Source organism: Rutilus rutilus (genome assembly GCF_951802725.1).
Source record: "Rutilus rutilus genome assembly, chromosome: 8".
Lineage (NCBI taxonomy): Eukaryota > Metazoa > Chordata > Actinopteri > Cypriniformes > Leuciscidae > Rutilus > Rutilus rutilus.
This window is the reverse complement of record NC_140222.1, coordinates 40,049,108-40,058,381: the sequence shown is the minus strand read 5'-3', so window position 1 is coordinate 40,058,381 and position 9,274 is coordinate 40,049,108.

Here is a 9,274-nt window from a genome sequence, read left to right as displayed (position 1 = left end):
GCAAGACAATAGCATCCACTATGCAGTGGGCTAACCTCTGCTTGGAGACAGCCTTTCCCTTCTGCTGGCTTCCGTAACAGACGAAGAGATGGTCTGAGGTCCTGAAGCTTTGTGTTCCAACTCATGCTGCAGGAAGGAAAGCACAGTCCTGATCTGGATTCTCCGGGGGTCTTCCCGTTGGGAAGAACACCACTCAATGAATAGGTTCCATTTCAACGCATAGAGGCACCTCGTAGAGGGGATATAGTGTCTACCAGCACTGGGGAAGTCACCTAAAACCTCCGGGTGCCATTGGGTGCACAATCTCTGAGAAAGTAGATCCTTCCTCAGAGGAATGTGCCATGGGAGGGGCTGTCACGAGGAGCATGAGTTCTGGGAGCCAGGTCCGGTTGGGCCAGTACGGTGCAACTAGCAAGACCTTCTCCTCGTCCTCCCTGACTTTGCACAGTGTCTGTGCGAGAAGGCTCACTGGGGGAAGCTTTCAGACATGAGGCGACAGGGACAGCCCGATGGAGAGAACTTTGTACTGATATGCCGCCCCTCGAACAGTCTGAGTCGAGGGAGAATCAAGAAATTAAAGTACATGTCCTTCAGATCGATCGTTGCAAACCAATCTCGGGACGGAGATAGAGTGAGGTCTGTCGCTGTGCGCAGTTCCTGCATAACGCCTGGGTGGAAACTACCCTCGTGCAATTCCATGAGTGCTTTGGCCTGGTAGACCTGTAGGAGCGCCATGGCATGCAGAGCAGAAGCAGCCTCTCCACAGGCTCTGTAAGCCTTGCCTGCGAGAGGGAGGCACCGATTACTCCGCCAAGTGTTAGCGGTCTTAAGACACAATTGCATCGCTACCGACCGCTCCACTGGGGGGATCTCCACGTAACCCTTGACTGCTCTGCCATCGAGAGTAGTGAGGGGAAGAGGCACCAAACCAGTTTCAGGAAGTTATAGGTGCCGTCCACAATCGGATAACCTCCTCATGCACTTACGGAAAGAAAGGCACTGGGGCGGGGAGCTGAGAACCAGCACGGCCCGCCCCAAGAAAACAATCATCCAGCCTTGAGGGTGCGGGACATGGTGGAGGCCGACACTCGTGGCTATCCGGGAAAGCATAGCGGCTAACTCTAGGTCTGACTCGGGCAACGCTACGGTCCCCGAGGGGGGTAGCGCACCCGAACCTTCATCCCCAGAGGAGTCCAGCTAACCCTCCGAAGCAGTGATCAACATGATTTCATTGGGTGGAGCCCCAAAGGTAAAAGGGGCCAGCGCACTCCCATGGAAGCTCCAATGGTTGCAGTGCGCAAGAGGAGTGAGGGGCCAGAGGAGGTGGTCTCGTTGGTGAAGCCCTCACTGTTATCCTCAGATCCACATCATATTAGTCGAAGTAGACCGGATCTGGTGGCCACCAGATTCAGAACTAGATTGGGGAAGAGGCAAAGGGACTTCAAGAGATGTATTCGAGTCTCGATCTCAACACCGAGATGGTCATGTTCCCATGAGAACATGACACATCTACGAACGCTACCACAGAGTGCTTAAGACCCAGACACTAGAGACAGTGATTGTTACGGTCCCTAATATAAATGTCTAGGATTCAAGGGACACATAACATAAGAGATGGACAATGACTAGCGTGATCCAAATAAAGTATTTATTACAACACAAACAACCCACAAAAGTAACCAAAAATGAGAGACGGGGAACTCAGCAACAGAGGAAAAAGAAAGACAACCCAACTAATAAAGTCAAGCTGATACTCCCCGCTCCTAACTAGAGTTACAAACTAAGAGTAAAAGGTAAACATGACGAAATGGCGTTGAACAAGCTGGCTTCCGGCCAAGAGCCACCTCCTTCCGCTTTATAGCCTGACTTCCCCAGCTCAGCCAATAGGAAACTAAGAAAGACAGAAATTTGACAACTTTACTACAAACAATCATTGGAGGACTCTGGCCCGGGGTGGTTGCTAGACAGCTAGAGCTAGATGACTACTGCATCCAGAAACACACGGGCGGAATGACATCTTTAAAAAGACACAAAATCACACTCGTGCTTGATCTTTAAGCAATTTGCTCTCTCTGGTGCTGAAGCGCACAGGGGAGATGGTCGTGGCACACAAGCAGGAAATAGTGCAGCCAGCTGTGTACTCTCACAACTCTTTGAAGGCGCAACCTCTCTGAAGAGCTGTGAAAACAGCTGTTAGTAATGCTCTTTTGAAGTAGCAATCTCCACTGAGAGCACCGTCACACCAACACCAACCGAGAGGCACCTTCCAGGAAAAGCAGCAGACTCGTAGAAGTACACTTGTCTGTGAATTTGGCAGAGCAGAACACATGCAGGACTCAGCTCCGAAGCGAAAGGCAAGTATGCGATGCACCCGCTTCCATATTTATACCCGCGCTGTGGGGCGGAGTGTCGGATGCAATGTGCATTGGCTGGTTTAGTTACACTCGAAAGTTGATTGGTCTCTCAAGCGAGATTCCAATACGTCGGTTCAACTTGCCCTGACGAGACATCGGCAGTGACCAAATGAAAAGTAACTGCACTGGAAACAGTGCAAAACTAACAGGCTAACAACTCAAACAAAACTCAAACATAGAAACAGACATAGCGGTAACATTTGTTCATCAAGATATTTGAATGACAGCATCTAAAAACTAAGGGTAGAATAAATGTTTTGGTAGCACTTTATTTTACAGCCCTGTTCCGCATGTACATACTTATTACAGTAATTACAATAACTGGGTAATAACTAGGTACTAACCCTGGACCTACCACTAAACCTTACCTTAACCCTGTAGTTACCTTATACATGTAAGTGCACATACTGTAAAATAAAGTGCAACCAATGTTTTCTTTGATAAGGTCATTGAGGAGCATTCTGGCCATTGAAATTGACTGTATCAAATGTACTGTTTATACAGTTGTTGTATTGTAGTTTCTGTTTGAGTCAGAAGGCTTGTGGAAAATCTTTGAACTCACACAGTGTTTTAGTCAGTATCTACAGATAAGATGATGGGCTTTAATGGAGAGCAGGATGAGTCTTCTGACTGGCGTATCCTGTGATGCTGCTGGGCCCAGTTGTACAAAAAGTTTAATTCTGGATAAGAATACATTTGGAAATCCCATGTTTGCTATCCAGGATCAAGTAATCCATTTTACTTTTGTGTCGATTTTTTAAACAAAATAGGGTTGGATCACCCTGATCCATATACAAACTTTTTCAGATTACCAAAGAGAAAGAAAACAACAAACAAACATCCCCTTCCAATTTTCAATTTCCTTTAAACAATCAGACCCCTTTGGAGGCACTAAAGGGACATGGTGATGTGGGGAAAAAGGAAATAGGAGAAAAATTATATATTTGAATGCATTTTGATTGCATTCTCTGGCAAAATGTTGCGTTCCCCCAAGAAACTTTGCGTTCATTTGAAAAGAACTCAAAAGTTTTGAAAGTAAACACAAAATTTCTTGGGGGAACACAAATCATTTGCGAGAAAACGCGAAAATATTCAAAGGAGTTTTTCCTCCCATCTCACATTTTTTTCACTTTAAGCAATGAAACTAAAGAAAAGATGCAAAGAGCAGGGACTTATATAAGACTCAATGAGCCCCAGTCATTAAGGTAAGTGGATCAGTTTCAGCGTCTTTGTGTCCGTCACAGTATTTCCCACAATGTTGCTTAGTCATTGCTAAAGTATCTGGGCACTTAAACCTGTGTTGAAAATCAAGCTTTTAATATTATTCATATGTCTATGTAGTGTTTTTAATATGCTTTAAGACAAACCATGTGCAAATAGAGGGTATGCATTGACGTCACTTTCCCGCTTGAACAGCCGGACTGAGTGGCAAAAAACCTGCTGTGTGACTGGATTTCAATGTTATATATATATATCATCATATCGTCCAGCCCTAAAACCTGTATAGTTTTTGTCAGTGTTTATTTAAAATCACCTAATTATGCAGAATATATAATGGTAAATATGTAATTGATGAGTTGTCAATACAATATATAACAATGCAATTTATAGGGTATGAGTTTACCCCTAAATTCAGCATTGACAAAAAACTGCAAATTCACCTTTTGCTTCCTGGAGGTCCAGTTGTTTCTTTCAATTGCAGAGAATCCATTTGCTTCTCTGTTCTGTAGCTTTCGGCAGTCTGTAAAAATATACCTCAGATAATACCTTAGTCAATCTCAAAGCTCTTTCCCATTTTAGGTGTGTTTCTTGCGGCATTCACGCTGAAAACAAATGCTGCCGCTCAGTCTTTCTGCCACTCAGGGGGCGTAACCGCAGTCACTCCGGCCGACGGTCACGTCACACGCATACACCATTGCTGAGTATTTTCTCCTTAAAACTGCAATGAACCAAAGACAGTCTCAAAAACGCGGTTTTGAAATCACTGGTGTTTCTGACGTCACAAAACTACCTTGTAACCAATCAGGTGTGATCGTCAACGAGTGGATCTCTGAGCTGCTGTGAGTGAGTGGAGGCGGGCTTCATTTGCATATTAATAGAACCGCATATAATAAATGAGGCAAGGGTGTAGAGTTACATTCAAGCTATTTTAAGGCATGAAGACATTGTTTTAAGGACAAAAATTTAAATATGTCAGTTTTTTGATAAAATTATTGACTACAGGGGGACTTTAAATACACATTAAATGTAACCCAATGTCATGTATTGTCTAAGTGAAACAGGATATTCAACAATAAAAAAAAACTGTAGACTGGGACTTGATTTTATTTGCTGGGATTGATTGTATTAGTGGTGAAAGATTACAAACATTCCTTTGGAACAACGCGCACCATTGAATTATTCACGAAAAGACCAAGACTTTATTCATTTTTTAAAATCTTGATTTTACAAAACGTTCTAAATTATAAAAGAAAGATGGACTTATGTTGGGTTTGAGATGATAAAAACAATAGATTAATAATTCAAAATGGAGACAAAAAGTGTTTGAACATTTTGTCGAAACTCTTGTTTCAAATATCAAGAGGATTTATAGACGGGGGATTATGCATCAAGACTTTCAATATCTTATTAGCATTCTCTAGAGATGATTATGGAGCAACTGTTGCAGCCCATACATGAAGCAAAAGATCAAAGATTATGATTCTAAATTATTCATTCAACCATCAGTACTGCTGCAGCGTGATTAGGAACGTACATGCATAAACACCTTTCTGTACTCTCAGAAGTGGGATGACTTCTGATGTACAATGCAGGTGGGTACATAGTTTTGTTTCCTCTCTTAAATTAAGACATTATTGGTTTGCCTACTTTTCGAAGGTCTTCTGCCAGAAGAACATCCTCACATTTGAGCAGCTTTCCAACAGTCTTTTTCCCCCCTGTTTGTAATATCACCCCGTTATGGAAGCTTGTTTCCACAAAGAAATAAAAAGGTAATTGCAACTTTCTCTCATTTCAGAATTGTGAGATTATATCTTGCAATTCGGACTTTATAAATCGCAGTCGTAAGTTTATATCTTATAATGAGTTTATAGCTAAACTCGCAATTGTGAGAAAAAACTTAAAGAGATTTTACGAAAAAATTAAAGGCGGCATGAAACGGAAGTTGCGCTAGTCTTTTCTTCCCTATTGTGACGTATATCCGAGTGAAACGGCTTCTGGAACAAGATCAAATGTGGGCGGGGCTTGATTTTGTCTGTGGGGAATTAATTGGATGGTTGTGGTTTGCTATTGGTGGATCTCATGTGATTGACAGGTTGCCCCGCCCTCATGTCAATAAACACATCATCAGAGAATAGATGTCACTGCAAGCGGGAGGGGAAGTTTTTTTTTTTTTTCGAAGCACTTTCATTTAAATTACAAAAATAATGATGTGCATGGTACTAGGGTCATACGAATGAGCACTTTCCATTTTGACTTTGGTGACTTTAACATTCTCTCTCTCACAAGGACGGGCATCTGCAACATCAATATTTGGGATTAGGGATCGGGTGGCTCCGACTCCATCGGGAGCAGTAAAATAATTGTAATGACACCACGGTTGTGAACATTGGTGGTTGCAAATCGGGCCCAAAACTGGACTTAAAATCTTCAAGTATGTGGCCAGCAGAATGTGTGTGAAACTGACATGAATAAATGTTGAGCTTTCTGTGTGGTAGCAGTGCCATCTAGTGGTAAAACCAACATACTGCAGTTGTTCAATTCATAATTCCTTTTATTTTAGTGTGAGCAATTACTGCATTATGACTATCACCATTACTAAAATTGTTGTTACTACTTATCATATTAAGATTGTCTTGACTTTGTTGCAGTGCTTGTATAACTCACACTGGAAACTGAAATGTACATATACATTCTGATGCAACCCTTGTCATAATGATACAGGATAATTATACACTATTTTGTCTTTAGACAGAAACATTTATTTTCATCCCAATTTGGGTTTTAATTATCATTTGTTGCTACGAGCCCGGCTTTTAAGTTCTTTCTTTTTTTTTTCATGAATAACACAAAATAAAACCGCTATACTGGCAAAAGCTGATACTCTAATACATTTTTCAAAGCAATTTCAGCAGAGTTGGTTTTTAAGAAAGACCCAGACCCACGTTTCTTTCAATATATACATTCACTAGCCACACTTTATTAGGTACACCTGTTCAGCTGCTCATTAATGCAGATATTTAATCAGCCAATCACATGGCAGCAACTCAATGCATTTGGGCATGTAGACATGATCAAGATTTGCTGAAGTTCAAACTGAGCATCAGAATGGAGAAGAAAGGTGATTTAAGTGACTTTGAATGTGACATGGGTGTTGGTGTCAGACGGGCTGGTCTAAGTATTTCAGAAACTGCTGATCTACTGGGATTTTCACACACAACCATCTCTAGGGTATTCAGATGATCTGAAGTTCTGTGGGAGAAAATGCCTTGTTGATGCCAGAGGAGAATGACCAGACTGGTTTGAGCTGATAGAAAGGCAACAGAAACTCAAATAACCACTCGTTACAACCAAAGCAGAAGAGCATCTCTGAACGCTCAACACGTCCAACCTTGAAGCAGAAGAGCATCTCTGAACACACAACACATCAAACCTTGAAGCTGGAGAGCATCTCTGAACACACAACACGTCAAACCTTGAAGCTGGAGAGCATCTCTGAACGCTCAACACGTCAAACCTTGAAGCAGAAGAGCATCTCTGAACACACAACACATCAAACCTTGAAGCTGGAGAGCATCTCTGAACACACAACACGTCAAACCTTGAAGCTGGAGAGCATCTCTGAACACACAACACGTCAAACCTTGAAGCTGGAGAGCATCTCTGAACACACAACACGTCAAACCTTGAAGCTGGAGAGCATCTCTGAACGCTCAACACGTCAAACCTTGAAGCAGAAGAGCTTCAGCAGCAGAAGGACACTCCTGTCAGCTGAGAACAGCAAACTGAGGATACAATTCACATGGGCTCAATAAAACTGGTCAATGGAAGATTGGAAAAACATTGCCTGATCTGATCAGTCTCGATTTCTGCTGCGACATTCAGATGGTCGGGTCAGAATTTGGCATAAACATGAAAGCATGGATCCATCCTGCCTTGTATCAGTGTTTCAGGCTGCTACTGGTGTAATGGTGTGAGGATATTTTCTTGGCACACTTTGGGCCTCTTAGTAGCAATTGAGCGTCATACTCCACAGCCGACCTGAGTATTGTTGCTGACCATGTTCATCCCTTTATGACCACAGTGTATCATCTTCTGATTGCTTCTTCCAGCTGAATAACGCGCATGTCACAAAGCTCAAGCCCGTTCGTCGCGGGTCCCGATGCGGTCGCACCAGTTGCACCACCCTAAGGACGGCCCTGTAAATCATGTGTATATCTGACTGTGCAATGTGACTTTATTTCATATTGGTAGGTTTTTAACTTGGATGTAAATGTGCTAATGTAAAGAACAGTAGCTCAGCACATCAAAAGAAACACCATCAGTGAAATTTAAGCCCAGTTCTGTCCATTTACCACTCATATGCATAATCTGTTATTATGTGATATGGCAATACTGGTTTCCTCTATGTCATCTGCTCACTTTTCAGTTCCAAAGCAAGCAAACAACAGGATCACATGCTGTAGACATCATCAATGATGAACAGATGCTTTGGAACCACACAAGACATTGAATGACTATAGATGCACTTACCACACAATAGAAATCAAGGCCACAGGATGTGAAAACTACAAGACATTTATGGAGAGTAGAGAGAATGTATTACTGTATTACTGAAGGATTGTTGTTGAAGCTCGTAAAGCTTTTAATGGCATCTGAGCAGCATGAAATTAGGTTGTTTGTTGTTGTTTTTCTCAGCACTTGGTCTGAAACCGGTTCCAAAGTAATGGGGTCAGTTAAGGTTGTAGGTATTTCCTTGAGATCTTCACAAGGTTTTTTTTTATTTTTTTATTTTTTTACACAGACCAACACAATCACATGGAGTTTAATTGGTATGCTTGGTTGGTCAGTGTATCTAATTCCATTTGATTTTTATCCAAAGCAAGTTTCAATGTGGTACATTTTCTCACTAGGTGTTCCCTGGTAACCCATTAAACCAACTGAAATGCCTTTGAAGGCTGTAAGACCTTTACGCTTATGTGTTTTCATAAGTTCTGGATCAATCAGCCATCAACAAGAAGATTGTTCATTATCACAGTTATTTTAAATCCTCTAATTTTATTGATCAACTGGCGTTCCAAACTTTGTTGTTGTTCTTTTTGCTTAGTTTTGCTTTAAAATGCACTTTTCAGTATGATTTAAACCATGACCTTTCAAAAATACTTCACATGTGCCGTAAAAAAAGACCTTTGACCAATCAGATAAAATGCTGCAGTCAGCAGTTTGTTTATTCATACCTTGGGCAGTAAGATTAGACAAAGCAGTTCATTAAGGTTCATAGGACCTTTTGTCACAATCCGTCATACTGATATGCAGTACATACATAATACTTGAGCGATCACACTCTATGAATTGTGCAGTGTTAATAATGTCCTGTTTTGTAGAAAATACTTTCAGTTGGGTTATTTATTCTTGGATGAAGTAAAGGCACTGAATAAGACAAATGGAACAAACAATTAAACTAATACAAAAGTATTTTGATTTCTCTTTAAACATAAATGTGTCCATCTTAACCTTGACAAAAAAATGTATTGATCCACCATTAAAAACTAAACATCTGCTGCTTTATTAAAGAAATTATGGCATGCATGGTATTTTTTATATTAGTTAATAATTAATTTTGTGCATCATGAGTGTTCTCT